The following is an 18,715-nucleotide window of genomic DNA, read 5'->3' as shown; positions in this document are numbered from 1 at the left end:
GAATGTCTGTGTAGAGTTTGCACAGTCACCCGAGGTTGGAATCGAACCTGAGAATCTGGTGCTGTGAGGCAACAGTGCTAACCACTGAGCCACCGTGCCACCCCAATTAGGAACCAATTTGTCACAAAAATGCACTCGATGCTACGTGAATTAATCATTTTTGAAAATAGAGATCTAGTCTTCCTTCCAGCTAAAGACATTAAGGGATATAGAGCAAAGGAAGGTGAAAGGTGTCCAGATGCAGCTCATCCATGACCTCATTAAATAATGGAAAAGGCTTGAGGGGCCGAATGGCTGAATTTTATTCTTGTGTTTTTATTCAAGATATGATACATATAAATCAATGCACAAAGCACTGTCTCAGTTCCTATAAAATTGACAATACAAATTGTTGTATAAATCACTACATAAAGTACTGTATCAGCCACTATAAAAGTCATTGTATAATGTGTTGCATGAGTTGTGTAAATCGGACTAAGTGCTAAGTAACTGGTTATATATCAGGCACTATGCAAGTCCTCATATAATGTGTTGTTGAATCACGACATAAAATGCCTTATAAGTTGCTTATATAGTCTAGGTTGATGCTTAAAAATGATTACATAGCTATTAACCTTTATTTAAGCCCAACATGAAATGAAACAGGCACAGTAACTCATAGAAGTGAAATGTAAATGTAAAAGTTCATTTTGATTGAGTTATCTATATTAAACCAACTGCTCGAGGAAATTCTAATCGTAAATTTAAAAAGTGGCTCATTGCTTCTGGTCTTATTTGTAAATATTTCTTGAATTCTAGAACATTAGTATTGAAAGCTCTTTGATGTGGAGTTTAAACACATTTGTTCACATATCTTGTCTTCAAGTGTGGTTTCCATCCACTTTATTAATAAAAGGAAACAAAATAATCATCACATGTTTCACAATTTGTGAATTCCCTGCTTAGAGCTGTGAAAAATCTATAGATAGCTCGAGCTGTTGGTGCAGGCATTGCAGTGAGGCATCTGCTGCTTTATATTTGTGAATGTATTAATGAACCTGCTGCAGCCTTGTACGCATGTATGTGCTTAATGATGTCATTTTGTGTCACTTCACCACAATTTTTAAATAAGAAATCAATTTTGAGTCTCACTAGATAGATCATAAATCAGTTTCTCACAAAAATAAAATTGCACCACGCTTGACAGTGTGCAGACAGATGTCCGTATACCATAGCCACTAATTGCCCTGTCACTATCTCCAGTGATATTTCATTGTCCATCAACATTGTGAAAGTATGCTTGCGAAAGAGAGAAAAAAAATCACGCTTCTTCATTGAATATTCATTAGATCTGTTCAATATTTGGCAGGGCCACTTCTTCCTCAAATTTCTGGCTTAGCTTCGGAATGTTTATAATAGAATTGAAAGCAGAAAATAAACATGCACACTTGGCTATCAAATAACATTTAACATAGATAACTATGTTTCCGTCACAAATAGACATGTTTAATAACAAAGAAATATAATTTATCCTGCAAAAACAAGATATTAAATCTTGTAGTAATTTCTGGCTTTTAGTGAAGAAACCAGACAGGTTTGTTAAATAAATCCTGCAAAAAGAGTAAGTAATTGTGTACTTGCCATAATGAGAGATGCATGTTTGAAAACTGTCCAGATAACAGAGTTGAGGTGTTCCAGGCTTCCTGCCTCTAGTAGATGACAAGGAAGTGGCTTTGAGAAGAAATCAGATCTGATGAATAATCACCAGAATCAAAACAATAACTCTACTTTTTCCCACAAATGCTGCCACATCTGCTGAGTTTCTGCAATGATTTCTGTTTTTCCATTGGATCACATACTGCCTTGTGTGCATCAATACGCCAGCCATTGCCATCTTGAATAGGACACTGAGATAGGCAGCCTGACCATGTGCCTGTTTCAAGCAGAGCCATTTGTTGCTGTACAAAAATATGTAACTTAGGCGCCAGTGTTGAGAAAAAGTATTGATGGGATGTGAGAGACGATACTTCACTTAGAGCTCATAAAGTGTGAGGATATTTTTGTGATTAAAATGTTACAGTTGAAATTTGAAGCAAAGTTCTTGTTCCTTGGAGCACTGCAGCTTCAGCGTGTTGCCTGGTTTCTTTTCTTGTATATTCCTGAATACATTTACTTGGGAATAAAAATTATCTTCAAAGTGAGAAACATTGGGCAGAACCTTCCTGGTCCTTGAATGATGTGGGCAATGGCACGTTAGTTGGAAAAATATGGTGAGATCAGAAAAATGACATTCTCGATGACAAGAAAAAATGTCTGACTTGCATTCCAAGGATTAAAGGTAAGATGACTGTCTTGCTAGAGAGTTGTCAGAGACCTATGTGTCTGCATTAGCATCTCTTTATTACCTTGTTTCGCTGCTTGTTCCTCTGGGTCACCATTTGGGCAACATTCCTCAACATTTCAGGGCATGCTCCAGAAGCAGTGATTGTCTGCATTCTTCATCCATGAAAGTTGGCATCAGACATGCACTCACTTCACCATTCATCATGGCACATTTCTGGCTTACTTATAGTGAGCTCACCAACACCTTTCACTGCAATGCTTCAACCAGGCCATTTTGCACACAGGGACAGGCAACCATCTCATAGAGTCATCGTCATAGAGATGTACAGCACGGAAACAGACCCTTTTGTCCAACACGTCCATTACAACCAGATATCCCAACCTACACTCTTCGGTCCAACTCATCCATGCTGAACAGTTATGCCAACCTAAAGCATATACTGACTTTTCACTTGCTTGGATGCTGACAGCATCTCCACTTTACCTTCAGTCAATACCACGCATAGAGTATGTGTTAACAGGTTCCATGGCACATACTGATTGTGCCCTACCAAATGGCCACAGTCACATATCAGAAGACCAGGCCTCAGTCAAGTCAATAGGGATGATCGTCAGTCAGGGAGTTACACCACAGTCAGTCAGTTAGGGCTGCATCCAATATCAGTCCATTGACTTGAACACTGTCAGGGTCAAGGATTCCATACCCCTACAGTCTAAGAAGTAGGCCAAGGTCACTTGTCAAGTGCAACCTCTGTTCGGATATTAGTTAGAGAGGTATACGGTGATCAGTCAGAAATCTAGAGTCAAGGGTGTGGTGCTGGAAAAGCACAGCAGGAATGGGTGAAGAGATGGAAATGTGTTGCTGGAAAAATGCAGCAGGTCAGGCAGCATCTAGGGAACAGGAGAATCATCCTGAAGAAGGGCTAATGCCCGAAACGTCGATTCTCCTGTTCCCTAGATGCTGCCTGACCTGCTGCGTTTTTCCAGCAACACATTTCCATCTCTGATCTCCAGCATCTGCAGACCTCACTTTCTCCTCAAGGAATGGATGAAGGGTTTATGTCTAAAACATTGATTCTCCTGCTCCTTGGATGCTGCCTGATATGCTTTTCCAGCACCCCATTCTCAACTCTGATCTACAGCATCAACAGTCCTCATTTTCTCTTAGTCAGAAATCTAGTCAGCCATTGGTCAAGGCTCTACTTCTAAGTCAGTCAGAGGAGTGGGCCATGGTTGGACCTGGGCTTCTGACATTGTAAGTCAAGTGGATTATCGGGCTGTTACAATGATGGGCAAGGCTGACTTGTGACATCATCACTGGCCAGCTGGAGCAAGACCTATAACCTGAATGGGTGAATGGCCATCCTATCCCAGTACTTATCAAGGTGACAACTGCATTAAATGTTTATGCAACTGACTGCTTCCGAAGATCCACTGGAATCCTGTGTGGAATCTCTCAATCCTCAAACCACAAATGTGCAAGATTATTACCAACACAATTTATGCCAGATCATACCACTTCATCTCATTTCTCCTTGCCAAGGCCCCAAGTGCCACAGCCCAGACAGTAGGCTTTGCCAACACAGGTGCAGGGTGCTGTAGACTGTACAGGTCACCGTGAGAACACCAGAACATAATTTGACTGACTTCAATAGGAAAGGCTTCCATTCAGTAAATATAAAGGTTATCAGTGATCATAGGTACCACATTTTAGAGGTCTGCACCAAACAGCCTCAATCGTGGAATCATAGAATCCCTACAGTGTGGAAAGCAGGCCATTCAGCCCATTGAGGCCTCATCGACCCTCTGAAAAGCATCTCACCCAACCCAAACCCTGCTAATTTCCCGCAATTTTGCATTGCCCATGGCTAATCCACATAGCACATCCCTGGATACAATGGGTAATTTAGCATGGTCAATCCACCTAACCTGCTGAAAGCTGCTAATGCTTATATCCTTGAGAATTCTCATGTTTCTGCCTCATTTCAAGAGCTAACTGCCTTAGGAAGATGGTGTATGACAAAGGGGCTACCCTTTGCAACCTATGGCCAATGACACCATTACACAATCCCTGGCTGAGGCTAAACATAGATGTAATGCAGCCCAATCTTCCATCAGGACCATCATGCAGCAGATAATAGCCTCCTGAAGATGATGTTCAGTTGCTTGGTCAAGGGAGAGTCTTGCAGTATATTCCTGACATTCTATGCTGTGCTCTGCACAATTGGAGCAGGAAAGAGAGGACATACTGGATACTGAAGAGCTACAGAGGGTTAGCAGACCGATGTTTGCTGTGATGCCCCACATTGAACAATGAAAAGAAGTTCTGCAACACTGGATTTTAAGCAAAGAGGAGCACACCATTAGAAATAGCTTTATGGTACTGAGCTCAGGTAGCATGCTTTATTTCATTCTTGTAACTGCAATTACAACTACAGATGATCCGACTTGTGATGATGTGAAAAGGCAATACATTTATAATTGTGCTGACAGAAACTTTTCATTTCTCTCCCCTGCATGTGAAGTGAAGGGCCATTCCTCGCTGGTAATGGTAGATCTAGTAAACAGCTGGGCTTGAAACATAATTCAGGGGCACAACTCCTGGAAAGTCCTAGCAGTAGTAAGTACTTCTGCACTGTTACGCACACAATATCACAAACACTGCATATGTAATGAGGTGAGCAAGAAAGAATTAGAGTTATGGAGTCATAGAGATGTACAGCACAGAAACAGACCCTTCGGTCCATGCTGACCAGACATCCTAAATTAATCTAGTCTCATGTGCCAGCATTTGGTTCATATCCCTCTCAACCCTTCCTGTTCATATCTCCATCCAGATGCCTTTCAAATGTTGTAATTGTACCAGCCTCCACCACTCCTTCTGGCTGTTCATTCCATGCACGCACCACCCTCTGCATGTAAAGGTTGCTCTTAAGGCTTTTTAATTCTTTCCTCACTCACCCTAAACCCATGCTCTCTCATTCTGTACTCCCCCATCCTGGGGAAAAGACCTTGGCTATTCACCCTATCATGTCCCTCATGATTTTACAAACCTCTATAAGGTCACCTCTTAGTCTCCAACGCTACAGGGAAAACAGCCCCACCCTATTCAGCCTATCCCGATAGCTCAAATCCTCCAGCCCTGGTAACATCCTTGTAAATCCTTTCTGAACCCTTTCAAGTTTCACAACATTCTTCCTATAGGAGGGAGACCAGAATTCCAAAATTGTCAGAACTTGCTCGACCACACAGATAGAAACTCTCCATGTAACAATCTGAAATGAACCCTTTGCTGGTTTTTGGTTAATTCAACTCAGTCTATTTTGTCATGTTCCCATATCCTTAATGCTATGGCACATTTGCACATTAAGTACGGCCCAAGCCATAATATATGGTATTGAATATATGTGTATGTTAATGAATGGGTGTCACACACTGTCATTTGTACACAAGAAACAAAGAGAGAAATTTTCTTTAGTGATTGCTTTGTGGAATGGACAAGCATTTGCAATTATGTCACTGTAGTTATCTTGCAGAATTACAGTACCAGTACAGATTACAGTTTGTCCCAAATTAAAATACTTAAAATTAATTCATTTACATCAGTCTCTGGTCCCTCTGTCAATATCTCATTGTGATACATTGAAAAAGGTAAATTACTTCTTGATTAAATCCACTTCTGTATTTTGACTCACCCATTTCTACTACAGGTCTTTTTCATTTTGCACGACAATCAATTTAAACCGAGGCTTATTTTATTTGGTTATGGGTTCATTACCCACACATCGGAATTCAGCAATATTTCAATAGAAAATCTATCATGATAGGTCGTGTACAAAGCCCAGCACAGACATTTGCTCCCACTCAATTGTTACTTCTGCTATTTGATTTGCCAAGTTGATTGCAACAAAAACTTATAACTAATTGGTATAGAACATAAAACAAGCCCTGCAAAGCACAGGTTAAATATCCAAATAATCTCTGATCTATAATCAGCTCAACAAGCACTGTAATAAAAGCAGTGAGACACAATATCATAGATTTAGTGTTAACGGAATAATCCTCTTCTTTATGCCTCAAATCAATCAATAGGATTTATCCAAGTATTTTGGATAACTAAGTAATGCCTTAAATAGACCGTGCAGGAAAATCACTTTGCCATTGTTTAGACTCTTTTGTGGCACAAAAATAAAAGATCCTTACTTGCTATGAAGCAGAATTCAATTTACTTGTAAACTATACTGTCATAGAGTCAAGAAAGCAGACCTTTTGGTCCAACCAGACCATTTTGACCATAATCCCAAATGAAACTATTCCCACCTGCTGTGTTTGGCTCATATCCCTCCAAACATTTCCTATTCATGTACTTATCCAAATGTCTTTTAAATATTGTAACTGTAGCTGCATCCACCAATTCCTCTGGAAGTTCATTCCACATATGAACCACTCTGTAAAGAAAAATTGCCTTACGGCTTTGTAAAATCTTTCTCCTCTCATTTTAGGAATACACCTCCTAGACTTGAAATTCTCCACCCTGGGGAAAAGACACCTGTCTTTTCACTTATCTGTACCCCTTATGATTTTATAAACCTCCATAAGGTTATCTCTCAACTTCCTATGCTTCAGTGAGAGATATCTCAGCCTATCCAGTCTTTTCTTATAACTCAAACCCTCCATTCCCAGCAACATCCTGGTAAATGTCTTCTGAACCCTTTCCAGCTTAATAATATCCTTCCTATAACAGGGCGAACAGAACTGGACATCTCAGAAGAGGCCTCACCAATGATCTGTAGAACCTCAACATGACATCCCAACTCCTAAACTCAAAGGTCTGAGCAACGAAGGCAAGCATGTTAAACACCTTCTTAACCATCTTATCTGTATGTGATGCAAACTTCAAAGAATTATGTACTTGAAGTCTTGGGTGTCTCTGTTCTACAACACTGCCCAAGGCCCTACTTTTAATTAGATAAGTTTTATCTTTGTTTGCCTCACGTTTATCCAAATTAAACACCAATCAACATCTTCAGCCCATTGACCTAATTGATTAAGATTCCACACGTGAACCACTCAGTCACTGGCTTCACTGTCCAGTGTAACCACCAATCTTGGTAGCATCTGCAAATTTACTAACTATACTTTCTATATTCTCATATAAACCATTTATATGTATGACAACTAAAAGTGGATCCAGCACCAATCTCTGTAGAACACTGCTGGTAACAGGTCTCAACTCTGTAAAACAATCCTCCACCATCACTCTCTATCTCCTACCATTCAGCCAATTGTGTATTCAATTAGCAAGCTCACCCTGAATCCCATGTGATCTAACGTTACTAATTAGTCTACCATATGGAAGCTTGTCAAAGGCTTTACTGAATTACAAGTAAACAATGTCTACCGCTTTGTCCTGTCTGGAAAAGAAAGACATATATATCCCTATCATTATGTTGTCTTATGCTACAAGGGTTCGATGAAGTCCAAATGGTCAGTATTGATATTACTTTACTGCATGAATCGTTCACAGTTCTATTTTCCTTCTTGTTTGTCAAGGAGCATTCTTCTACGCCGTGATATTAATACTCAATGAATTTGAATAGATGATTAATATGCAGCATCACTTCCAAACCTCTAATTTTATTCTAACATTTTTCTGTTTTTATTTTATACAAGCTATATTTGCAGTTTCTTTTAATATCACCATTGCACTTAAATTCACTATGTTAATTTTAGATTGGATAGATCTTGCTGACTATACTCAAAATGCTGAATTTTACCGGTCATTTTGGTGAGTTTCATGGAAGGATTTTGTCTGCAACACCAAATGTGTTTTATCACGTAACTTTCCCATACTCACCTCATTACACACCCACCATTGTCCCATGGTGCCCTGGATGTTGTATTCTCCCACTCACTGTAGGCAAAAGTATCTGCCATTGTTGTTACCTCCGGGGATCCCTGGCATTGGAGTCATTTTTAAAACATAGTTATGTACCATGTCAAGCACTGGGACGCTGGAGCTTCCCTGCACATTGCTGTAATTTTCCCCACACAATGTCAGACAAAGGAAAATCCTCACCTCATTTGCGGTCAGGGACATAGACTTCCTGGTGGAGAGTGTGGTGTAAAGGAAGGCAGCCCGCATCTACCTGGAACTGCAGAAGGGACTATAATACAAGTCTATGCCAGCCTGGTTTGAGGTTACCAACAATGTCAATGTGGCCTCCACAGTCTCGAGGCACACCCAACAGTGCTGCAAAAGGTCAATAACTTTCCCTACTCCAACACTGCTATTGTACCCACCTCCCACCAAGGTTCATGTTCTCACACTTACTATCACAATAAATATCTTCCCTTGCTCTCATCCGCCCCCACCCCACATGCACTAGTAAATGTGCATGGCCCTGTGCCACCTACTCATTCACTCATGACAGCTCACCACCTTTCCCTACTTGTACTAGCACAAAGAGCTGTTATATGCACATTCATCTCACTCAATCACTGCCACTTATTTCTAAGTGAAAATGTAGCACAAATAAGGAGGAGAAAGTCAGGATGGGGGCGGGGTTTGATGTGTGCCCACCATTAGGTTTTGCATCCTCGCAGAAGAGTAAGCCCTGGTCCTGACCTATCAAGGGCGATTGTTCACACAATGTCAATCTTCATGTCCCAGCAACCATTACTGTGCTGCTCTCTCTTTACTGCCACTCTGAATGAACACTTAACATGTCCAGTCTTCAACTCCTTGATCTCTTTTCTCTGTCTTGTCTCCTGCAGGCACCAGCAGCATCTGTGTGGTCTCAGTGACAAGAAGTCCAGTCCCAGTACACATCTTCTCCATCATCTCTGAATAAGAACACACAAGTACTTGGGTCAAGTACCAGTAACTCTGCCTCCTGCATGTCGAGCAGCTCAAAACGAAGTTCTGATCTGAGACCTCTGTGCCAGATATTGTTTGTGAGCTCAGTCTTCAGTAAGCTGACACTCCTGTACCCATTGCTGCAGTGATGAGGATCAGGCAAATTATGCCTGAATATTCGCTGAGCTAAATCTGATAAAAGGCTGAAATGGTAGCCCTGAAATTGGGCTGCAAAACCAGAGGTTAGCCCATCATGGTCATTTGTGGTAATCCTGATACAAGTCAAATGGCTACCAAGTATTGGTCTGGTTGGCCCTTTCGGGCAGAAGTCCTGTATCCAAGAACTGCTAACTCATCAGAGATAGTGGTCAGCAATGCTGAGAATGCAGTTGCATTGGATCAGTAACCACAGAGGAGGATCCAGAGGGGAGGTATACAGGTAGGTCTTACCCCAACCTGTCAGGAAAGTCTGGGGGAGGGAGGATGAGGTTTTGCTCTTTGATCTAAAGGGTGTTTGATCAAAATGCTACCCCCTCCACCACCATCACCATGATTACTATGGGTCATTATTTGCCCACTTTAGGGCCTCAGTTGATGTCCATGCGAAACGACCTTCCCACTGCTGACTGACTTGCAGGGAGCTGAGAAGGTGACATGTTCCCAAACCCTGCCTTTAATCCTTCCAACCTACTCCCAAGTCTTGGGTGAAATTGCATCCATCAAGTGCAGATCTTGCTTCTATGCTTCAGTTTAAATCTTCTGAATACATGAAGGTAGATTGTGTGGTGAGAAGCAGAGGGAAATTTTGAGATGCCTGGATCTGCAGCCTATAAATTCTAAAAGGTGGTGAGATAACAGGGAGTTGGATGTGAGAAGATGGATTCGGTGAGTGTATCCTATCACTCTCAATGGTTTGAATCCAAGTTCTGGCTGTGGCTTCACCAATGATCGTCAGTACCACTTCCCCCATGATGGCAAGGACATGTAGCCATGCCTGTCCCTGTCAATTTTGGAGCTGCTTCCACCAATTATTCTGCAAGAAAATGAACATCAATTTGTCAGTGTGATTTAATGTGGAGTTTGGGTACTGGGCCTCCTGCAGGAGAATAATTGGCTGAGTTTACAAGCCACGGGATGTGGACTTGTATTTTGCAGTGTATTAGGATTTGTTGAGAATATGACTTTGAGCTGTGAATCAAACTTGATATGTAGTGTTGAAGGGTGAATAAAGGGGTTATTAGTGGAACAGTGTGTGAAGCTAATGTTCCCTTGTAAGGAAATGGTATTGAAGATGCCATTGAAGATTGAAGGAGCCATTGACCTTGGCCCTCTCACAAGTCCATTAAATATCTTACATTCACTTCAGAGGCTAGACTGCTGATATAGGTGCGATGGTTTCCTTCTGCCACTACCTTCTTCATTTCTGCCTGACAGAAAGGAACTCTTTCCTCCAGTATACCTCCTGCATCCAAAAGCTTGGGATATGCTGCATGATCTATTGCACCACTTCCAATGTTTTTCCTGCACTTTTACTACTGAGAGCCACTTCTGCAGCCAGAATACACTTTGATTTTTAAGAGGTGCAGGTTGGCATTAAGTATGGCTTCTTGTGGTACTCGTCTCCCACATACTTGGGTCCCTTTTACATTTTTCAGCCACTCAACACTATATTCTGTATGTCACTATTTTTTAGGTGAGCAGACAGCACAATTGTTGCAGAATAATAATTATATTTATCAAAATAATGCATTCGAATTGCAGTCAAATTGCAGATTAGTTAAATTTGAACACTGAACAAGTTAGAAAGACAAACTTGGAACTTAGGGAACAGCGTCAAGATTTTAAAAGTAAGAAAAAAGAATAATTGTCAATTATTGCAGCAAATGAATTGAGAATGAAAAGCATGCCATTTTATCAGTGGGTTAGGACTTGCTAATGGAAAGGTTGAAAGTTGTTGGTTGAAAAACCAGAACAACTTGAATACTGGGTTGCATTGCTAAATTCGTTGAGTTCGAATTCTCAGTGACATGCTAATATTGTATATAGTCACAAAGCATTTATGTCTGACTGTCATGACATGATTATCTAAAACTCAGATGCATTATAGAGGCAGATGAAGAAGTTAAATATGTCAGAGGGAAGACGGAGAGCTCTAAACATCACAATAAGCCAGAATTCTTCAATCTCAGAAAGCGATCTTTCTAACATGGCTTTACAGGCATACGCAAGATAGTTCTCAGAAAGAAATATGAAACAATACCTTTTGCGCAATAGGACAAGAGGGTGTATGTTCAGGATTATATAGAATTCCAGTGTGTGTTATGAAGGCTAAGATACTTAGCTGATTAAAAAATAGATTGTTACTGGGGTTAGTGTTCTGGAAGAATGAGTTGCAACTTGTTCATCCAAAATTTATATTATGATTTATTTTCATTCAGGCCATTTCACATCACGACATAATGACGTGAGTCAAACTTCATGGAAGCATGATCACCCTATAAAATGGCATAAGATGACTGATTTCATCGCAAGGGAACAAGTTACTACTCAACACTTGAGCTTTTCTTCCATCTGTAGTCCATTCAATGCAAAATAATGGGCATAATAAAATAAAATGGCAATATGTCATTAAAGTTTAAGGCTAACCAGAGATTGCTCTCAGAGGAGGAGGTGGTGGTCTGCAAGATATTTATTATATATATTACAATATCCTGTAGATATGGATAGCCTCCTATTCTGAAGCACCTTCAAGCAGACTGCAGATTGGAGAAAATTGATTATTTTTTCGGCTAATGTTCTACATGCCTTAAACATGTTGCTACTCATAATAAAATAAAATTTTCAAACAATACTTCTATTTATATGGAATATACACACCAGTATCAGTCTTCTCTTTGCTTGATTACTTAACGTAATGAGGTGTACTACTGAAATGCAGAACATTAATTAAATCAGTTTTATTGGGCCAATTAAAACTGAAGTTGGCGTCTAACATTTAATTAATAACACAGCAGCTATTAATTCTGGGTGCCAAAAAACGACCTTCCATTTAATGTTGCTTACCTTAACCTGAGGAGATTCTAAAATGTTTCACAGATAATGAATTATATTTTAAGTGTTGTGATTGTGCAATGTGAGAGAACAGCAGCAGTTAATTTGCACTTAGCATGTCCCACAAACAGCAATATGATAAATTATGAAACTCTTCAGTTAATTCAAGAATTAATCAGGTATCAGCCTGTTTTTCTTTGAATAGTGCTCTAAGATCTTTTATTGTCCTCTGAGAGGACAGACAAGGTTTCATTAGACTCTATTTGAAAGGCAACTTTTCTGACACTGCCACACTCTAAAATTTTGTATACAAATCTGAGAAGAGAACTAAAACTCACATCCATTGACTAACAGACAAGAGTTTTACCCCGATACCTTAAAGAGGTCACTAAACAGTTAAGCAATTTTTTTTCCTGACCATATTTTAACTTGAGAGCACAGCATTATTGAAATGAAGAAATTCATTGAATCCCTATAGTGTGGAAACAGGCCATTTAGCCCAACAAGTCCACACCAACCCTCCGAAGAGTATCCCACCCAGACCCACTTCCCTATCCAATCACTTTACATTTCCCCTGACTAATGTTCCTAACCTACACATCCCTGAACACTATGGGTAATTTAGCATGGCTAATTCACTTAGCTTGCACATCTTTGTGTCTGTGGGAGGAAATCCACACAGACATAGGGGGAATGTACAAACTCCACACAGACTGTCGCCCAAGGCACTGTGATGCAACACATCTGGTGCTGTGATGCAGCAATGCTAGCCAGTGTGTTACCCTGAAATGCAGATACTTGTGTCGAAATTCTGATATCTCAATCGTTGAATGCATGCCAATGAAATAATGGTGCAGCGAGCATTCTCTGAACCTCATGGGAGGCCTGAGAAACTTATGGGTGAGTACATAGAGTGAATGCAATATGGAAACCAAAATTGGTTTGGTATCACCACAAATGTAGAGCTCACTTAGCTACCCTGACTATCATGCTTTAATCTTATGAAGCATATGCCAAAGCATTTTATTTGAAAACGTACATGGTCTTATTCCAGCTTGAGGGCCTGAACACCTATTTTCTTTTCCTTTACCAAGAAATAAAACCAAAATGTGGACTTGATTAGCCATGCTTGAGGCATGGAGTTTTAGGGGGATGGTAGGTCAGTTAGCACACAAAAAATAGATATTGGACTGCCGATTTTATAGGCCATTGTCTGTATGGGGCATAAAGTCCCACTTGTCTAATAGGTTTCGCCATGGAAGGGATCAAATTGCTCAGATAAATAGAGCTCAGAGGCAATATATTGTGCTGCTCTGCCACTGTAAGAGTATAAAACTTAAGTGGTACATTTTTCTTTTGCCTTGCAACTAAATTTAAAATTGCCTCCAATCATTAATCCAACGAAAATGAGAATTGAACATCTTTTCTCCCAAATATACTGGAGAGTTCTAAAAAAACACATGGCTCACTTTGCAGAAACTGAAAATTACAGTGTTGTGAACTGTGGGAAACATTCAACACAGATGGACTATTTTTATCTTAGGTTCAGTGTGGAATTTATAACTGTGGGTAGCAACATTTTACAAATCTGCATTTAACATGATTAGATTCCCTACAGTGCAGAAACAGGTCCTTTGGCCCAACAAGTCCACACCGACCCTCCGAAGAGTAACCCACCCAAACCCATTCACCTCCTCCCTACTAATGCACCTATCACTATGGGCAATTTAGCATGGCCAGTTCTCCTGACCCGCACATCTTTGGACTGTGGAAGGAAACCGGAGCACCCGGAGGAAACCCATGCAGACACAGGGTGAATGTGCAAACTCTACGCAAGCCAGGTGAATTGGCCATGCTAAATTGTCCATAGTGTTAGGTACATTAGTCAGAGGGAAATGGGTCTGGGTGGGTTACTCTTCGGAAGGTTAGTGTGGACTTGTTGGGCCGAAGGGCCTGTTTCCACACTGTAAGGAATCTAATAAATAAATAATTTTAAAAAGTTGCCCGAGGCTGGAATTGAACCCAGATCCCTGGCGCTGCAAGGCAGCAGCGCTAACTACTGAGCCATCTCCATGGTGATAATGAATGCCATTTTTTCCACATCACAAAGTTCCTGCATTATATTCTTGTGAATATTTGGAGGTAAACGTCTCTGGAGAAGATTGGGTTGAACACAGGGCTCCTGGTCAAGAGATAGGGGCATCATCATTACATTAGCAAACCTCTTTAAGAAGATAGTAAAGCAACTAAATGAGAAACTTTTCACATTGGATTGAATTCTACTGCTGCCTCTAAGGAGACTGGAACCTAAATCCAATGTCTTAGACAGCTCAGTCACACTGCCAGTCCTTATTATTTATAAGTACCTGTAGTGTGAGTCAACCTATTGGGACGCCTTGAGAATTTCCAGCACAGGTGGGACTTTCTTGCTCAGAGGCTGGAACACTACCACTGTCACAACAGCTGTTCAAATTATTACTTGTAGATACTTATATTCAAACTATTCAGACATTTTATGAAGCAGCCCTGGAGCAGGGCATTATAGTTCCTTGTCGTTTGTTGATATTTTTTATTAACCTGTTCAAAATGTCATCAGACAGCTGAAGCAAGTAAAACCTGAAAGCAGGCCTTCTGGTTCAGAGGCAGGGACATTACCATAATGTCACAAAAGTCCTTATATATCATTTGTGTAATGTGACTGGAAAAGCTTTTAACAAAGTTGGTTTCTGTCTGTTACCTAATATACTTCAAATCTTTCTCTATATATTATTTAAACATTAAACTGAATGCTGGAAATCGGAAACAAAAACAGAAATCGCTGGAAAAACTTAGCATCTATGGAGAGAAAGCAGAGTTAATGTTTTCTTCAGAACTGATGGTATCTCGGAAATGGTTGGTATCGATGCAGAAGGGAGGAGGGGAGGGGGAGGGAGGGGGACGAGTAAACAACAGGTGGAGATAGAGCACAAAGAGGGAGAAAAATGGTAGAGCAGAAAAAGGAATGGGTAAAGATCAGCTTGGGAGAATGAATGGCCACTAATGGGGACTATTAGTAACTGACAATGTGTTGTGTGTGGTAGTAGCCCATGTGATGACAAAGCCTGGTGTGTTTATTTAAACATTGTTTAATTTTTTTTTAAATCAACCTATTCAGAAATGTTACCACACCCCTCTGGAGCAAATGGGCATATGAACACAAACCTCCTGGTTCAAAGGAATGGACATTAGCACTGTGCCACAAGAGCCCAATGTGAATGGATACTGAATACAGACTAATTAGGTTTAACTGTAGTCAATTTGTACTAATTTTAGCTTGTTTGAGAAGAATATGTTATCACGAGCTTACTGATTTCCTCCTAATTATGTACTAAATTATCACACCTGTCCACTTGGTAGAGACAAGAACTTATCAAAGCATAAAGTATCCAGTAACTAAATTAAAAACAAGAGTATTTAGATGCTGATCACAGATTATTGTGCTGTTGAAAAGAAACAGGTATAAATGATGCGGAGAACTAAAAACGTGGAAACATCACCAGTTTTGGGAAAAGTTAAAAAGTGGGTTATCCAGAGTCTTTCTTCACAATATTTTCCAATTTGTTGCTACTCAGAATTGGTGCAATCATTATAGAAGGTCACTTGTTTGCCCTTTCAGTTGGCATATAAAAACTAAAAGACAGTCAAATAAAGTAATATATGTACTGAACAACAAATGCTGGAGATCACAATGGGTCAGACAAAATTCACGGAGAGAGAGCAAGCTAACATTTTGAAACTCAATGACTCTTCATCAGAGCTGGTGAAGCCATTTTGATGAAGACCTATCTAGACTCAAAACGTTAGCTTGCTCTCTCACCGTGGACACTGTCTGACCCATTACGATCTCCAGCATTTCTTGTTTTCAGTACAGATTCCAGCATCTGCAGTAATTTGCTCCTAATATTTGTATTTGTCAGTTATTAGATACTGGGGAATAAACAAATATTTCTAATTATAAAAATGGTCACAAGATTTCTTTGATTCAATTTCTTTCCCCAAAACTCTGAATCCATGTTTAAACTGGATGCTCAATTATTTTAGTGCTTAGAAGAAATCTTCAATCTTTCAATGAAAATATAACTGAAAATCATAGGGTAAATGTTGATATACTTTTTTCGTCAGGTTTGAAACAAAATGACCTTAAATTGCCTTTTTTCAAACTGGAGATCAATGAATTACAATATTGTGCAAATTATGTTATTTCCTTGACAAAATTTGAAGTGTTTGTTTCATGAATCTAGACAAAATATCTGCCTATTTTAATCTACAACTGAAGACACATTTCAAATCTATTACACTTGGGAAAATTATTTACACTGTAATCGAAAACAAATGACATTTAATGCACTTGATTCACAAAATTGTCTTCACTTGGAAATCCATTCTGTCTTTGATTATTGGATTTGATTCTAGATGATTTCAGAAGGAAAATATATTTTTACTTATTTAAAATCTTGAGGATAATTTGATCTTCAAAATCTGAAAGTTAGCGTGAAAAACTGAAGTTATCTAATTGACCGAGTCCCATTTTACATGCTACATTTGAGTATAATCTGACTCTAATGATCAATCTTATTTAGATAAGCATATTACAATGATCACGACACATTGTTATGGTAGAAACGCAATACAATTTCTCAGGCATAGTTTGAAATGAGGTCGAGACCATTTGTTTGAACTTAGCACATTCTAACCTTAAGTGGCTTGTGAGACAAATACAGCATTTACATGGCCAGCAAGGAGAGAAATGATTTTCCCCAAAACTCATCCCTATTATCACCACTACCACAAGCATCTGGAATAAATTCCTAATTGATATTTGATATTTATATTGCATATCTTTACAAAAAAAGCCACTTGACTGGAAACATTTTTGAGTCTATCTTATGTTTCGTGGCATTTGGCAGTTAAGTACCATAACTTCAGATAATTTATGCATTTCAATGCAGAGACTTTGGGAAAGTTACGAGCTTGTGGAAGAACAGCGAAAATTGGACAGTAGTTGCCCAGTTTCTGCATTTAGCTACCCATTTGCAGACATTGTGAGTTGCTGATTAATTTACTTCTTGATAATGGCAAGTGGTGACAGTCTAACGCTAACCACTGAGTCAACACTAAGATACGCATCATAGGATGGTCTCCCTCTCCGTTTGACTAAAAAAAAGATACCTGCTGAGAGTCCAGGAATGACATAGAGAAATAGACGTCCAGAGAAGTACAGTTTAGGTATGTTGGCCATGCTAAATTGCCCATAGTGTCCAGATAGATTAGCCATAGGATATGCAGGGTTGCATGGATAGGGTAGAGGGTGGGTCTGGGCGGGAAGCGCTTTGGAGGGTCAGTATGGACTCAATGGGCTGAATGGCCTATTTCCACACTGTAGGGATTCTATGATTCTAGTCTGGAGACCTGCCTTGCCCAAACTGTGCTCTGAAAAGATATTGCTCTGTAATATGACCCTGACAAAGCTATCAAATTTATATTAATTTTTCTGGGTAGAGGCCAGAAATCCTTTTTGTTTGCAGTTGGCAAAGATTGAGGTCCTAGGGACTTATTAGGAGAATAAAATCACAAGATTCCACAGTATTAAAGAAATACAATGAACTTTACAGTACAATGTTTGGATAATAAAATAATCTACATACACATATTTAACTTACGCTCTAAAAACCAGAGTTAACATGAGGTAAAAATTGGAAAGAAAACTAACTGTGGCTGAACACTGCACTTTAAATGGTTGATGCAGTCAAGATGAATCCTACAGATATCTTAGCAAGTCCCTTCGATATTAGTGAATTTGTAGGTAATTAAATTACATAGAAATGTTGTCTCCCTTCCAAAGGATTCCAAGTCTTCACGTTTTGAGAATCTGACTTTGAAACTCATTTATAAGCCACTTCGTTGAGCGCTGCCTCAGTGACTGCTCACATCAAGGTTCTTCAATCTCTTTCCCTGAGATTGTGTTTCATTGTATTATTGAGGGTACACAGCGAGGAACTAGTTTAAGAGTGCATTTCAAGCTCATTCACAGATAGATACTAGGGCTTGGGAAAGTAGCTATCAGCAAACTCAAACAAATACTGATTGAGGCTTTCCTTCACCCTACTCTCAGATGCATGGTTTCCATGGACTTCACCTGCACTGATTGCCTGAAGTCTGCTAATGACAACATTTGTGCCGTCAAAAGTGACTTCTTTGTTTGAACACTCTCTCAACTTTAAATTGTCACTGCAACTAACTTCTCCTTACAAGCACACAGATAAGTTGAAACCAGAACATCTTCATAAGCTCCACCCATTTCTTTGATAAGATAGCCTGCTCTGAGCTAATAGAGTTTGCTGGCTGCTTTTATTTTTAGACAATTTAGCTCAAACTCCCAAAGAAACAAAAAAAAAGTAATCATCAGGGCTTTTGTGTACTTGTGACCAGGCCATCAATTTGACA

General features: G+C 39.7%; 1 protein-coding gene across 7 annotated transcripts in view; it reads right to left on the bottom strand.

Moving 5' to 3' along the window:
• Positions 1–18,715, bottom strand: part of ptprt (protein tyrosine phosphatase receptor type T) — a 1,424,809-nt gene that overhangs the window by 780,348 nt on the left and 625,746 nt on the right. The window lies entirely within an intron of this gene.

The sequence above is a fragment of the Chiloscyllium plagiosum genome, unplaced genomic scaffold (assembly GCF_037043375.1).
Source record: "Chiloscyllium plagiosum isolate Xiang-an unplaced genomic scaffold, Cpla_swu_hap1 HiC_scaffold_15, whole genome shotgun sequence".
Classification (NCBI taxonomy): domain Eukaryota; kingdom Metazoa; phylum Chordata; class Chondrichthyes; order Orectolobiformes; family Hemiscylliidae; genus Chiloscyllium; species Chiloscyllium plagiosum.
Note: the sequence above shows the minus strand (reverse complement) of the source record. Positions and strands in the feature narration are given on the sequence as shown.